Source organism: Choloepus didactylus, chromosome 12, assembly GCF_015220235.1.
Source record: "Choloepus didactylus isolate mChoDid1 chromosome 12, mChoDid1.pri, whole genome shotgun sequence".
NCBI lineage: Eukaryota > Metazoa > Chordata > Mammalia > Pilosa > Megalonychidae > Choloepus > Choloepus didactylus.
This window is the reverse complement of record NC_051318.1, coordinates 96,818,646-96,821,303: the sequence shown is the minus strand read 5'-3', so window position 1 is coordinate 96,821,303 and position 2,658 is coordinate 96,818,646. Positions and strand designations below refer to the sequence as shown.

Genomic DNA, 2,658 nt, shown 5'->3' with positions numbered 1-2,658 from the left:
TTAGTCCAATGTTTGCCAGTCACATGTTTTTATTTGCTGGAGTTCAAGACCCTGAAGCTTCTTAAGGTTGCGGCACTTCTTTAGGAATAAGTCTTTTGGTTTTGCTTTGTAGAGCAGTTCCTTCAGAGTTCCTTTTCCATTAAACATTCTAGTTAGCAATTGTGCCAGTTTGAATATACTGTGTCCCCCAAATGCCACTATCTTTGATGTAATTTTGTGTGGGCAGATGTTATCAGTGTTGATTAGATTGTAATTCTTTGAGTGTTTCCATGGATTGTGTCCCACTCAACTGCAGGTGATAACTCTGATGAGATATTTCCATGGATGTGTGGCCCCACCCATTCAGGGTGGGCCTTGATCAGTGGAACCATATAAATGGGCTGACAAACAGAGGGAACTCAGTGCAGTGCGGCTGTGAGTGACATTTTGAAGAGGAGCTACAGCCAAGAGGGGCACTTTGAAGAAAGCACAGGAGCTGCAGATGAGAGACAGTCTGAAGACGGCCGTTGAAAGCAGACTCTTGCTGCGGAGAAGCTGAGAGAGGACAAATATCCCAAGTGCAACTAAGAGTGACATTTTTGAGGAACTGCAGCCTAGAGAGGAATGTCCTGGGAGAAAGCCATTTTGAAACCAGAACTTGGAGCAGACACCAGCCATGTGCCTTCCCAGCTAACAGAGGTTTTCCAGACACCACTGGCCATCCTCCAGTGAAAGCACCCGATTGCTGATGTGTTACCTTGGACACTTTATGGCCTTAAGCCTGTAACTGTGTAACCAAATAAACCCCCTTTTATAAAAGCCAATCGACTTCTGGTGTTTTGCATTCTGGCAGCATTAGCAAACTTGAGCAGCAATGCTAAGGATTTATTAGGTCTGGCAAAGGTAACCCAATAGATGCAAGGATTCAACCAGGAAGGAAGAAGTTTGAATAGAACTGAAATCATTATCTTATAGGTACTTGCCAGGGCCAAGGTCAGCCCAGCTTAACACTAGCCATTCCTTGGGCTTAATTTTAATCTTCGTCAAGAAATATTTCTTCCTAATCCTTCAATCTATGTCTTTCAATGGTTCTACCACCTTCCACTTGGGTTCTGATCAGCAAAACATGGGAACCTGTCATAAGGCAATCTCGGTATGGCTAGCACAATAGTTGCTGGGATCTAAAAACTCCTTTACCAGCTTACAACTAGACAAGATATGATTTGTGGAGATAACATTGAGATAGTTCTGAAGACCTTTCTGCCTCTCAGCTATGAATTCATGATCCACATTACCAATCAGTGATGGGGGAGCAAGAGGTAGAGTTAGGCCTGCAGTCTGCAAGCTGTTTTTTAGCAAATCAAAGTCACTGTATCTTCTAACAATCTGGCAGTGGTTTCTACAGAAATGCCTCTCTTCACCCAAATGTTATATTCCATGTGGGGCTGCAGGCTCTGTCTCACCTCCATGGCTGCTGTCAGCAGCAATGTGTTGTCCAGCAGCCCCTTGTTGACTGGCAGCTTCTCCATGAAGGCCATCCCAGGCCATCCCAGGCCATCCCAGGCCATCCTGGGCCATCCCAGGCCATCCCGGGCCATCCTGACCGACTCAGGACCAGGAGCAGGAGCCAGAGTTGCCAACTCCAGCTGTCTACAAAATGTTTCAATACCCATCACTCCCATGTAATAGTAATAAGAACTGTGAGATGAATATTTTCACTGTTCCTCTTTTATAGGCATATGACTTTATTGGCCCAAACTCCCTCACACTTAGAGGTTCCCTCTGGATTTGCCAAGGTCCTCTGGCTTCAAATCCCAAGCTCATTTCTCTCTGCCACACTAACAGGGGTGGCCCACAGAGATTTTAGTTCTATCATTTTATACCTCCAGGCTTGTGTGTGATTAGCATTTTGTTGGTTCTCATTCATCATCTTGGCATCTGTTGCTGGAGCTGCTGAGGGTGGATATTAGTCATTTCCAGGAATTCAATTTAAATCCAATGAGTGAGATGATGTCTTAAAACATTTGGGGGGAATTTTTCAAAGACTCACACTTTGGTAGATAGAGGGGCAAATAGGAGAGAGAGAAAGAGCAGAGTCTGTTTTTAGGTATCTGGGGATCAGGATTCCAACCTGGCCAATTTGCTTGACCTTGGATTCCCTTCCTACATTTAGGATAATGTGGATGCGACAAGACCCAGGGTAAATCCTTAGGGCTATTGGAGTTGGTGGCAGGCTCTACTTTGCCAGGCTCTGACAAACCTGCCATTGCTAAAGCAATCACCTAGTGACCAAGGAACCCAGGATTCTGGTTGGCAGCACTAAAGATAATCCGGGTAACCGTGACTGTCCCTATTCTCCCCAACTTTTACAAGCTCTCTCTCAACATTGAGATTTCCAGGCCATGTGGGTCAATACTCCTTGGCCCAGCACAAAAATCAGGAGCAATCAAGCAAAAAGTCACTCAGAGCAAATCAATCAAAGCTGTGACCTGAGCTCTTTTATTATTTCACTTAAAGATTTTCACAATCCTTCAATACTTCAAGTGGACAGGAAATTGAGATTGCTTTCTTTGGTTTTAAAATATTTCATTCAACTTCTTTCCAGAAATTCAGTTTCAGGGATAGCTTGGCTCTGGGCTCTATCCTAATGGAAGTGACCTCAAAAGCAAGTTCTGCTAA

The 2,658-nt window shown here is 44.4% G+C and overlaps 1 pseudogene; it reads right to left on the bottom strand.

Annotated features, from left to right (window-relative positions):
• LOC119506920 lies at positions 1-1,517 on the bottom strand (annotated as a pseudogene).
• Between the last annotated feature and the right edge of the window lie 1,141 nt (positions 1,518-2,658).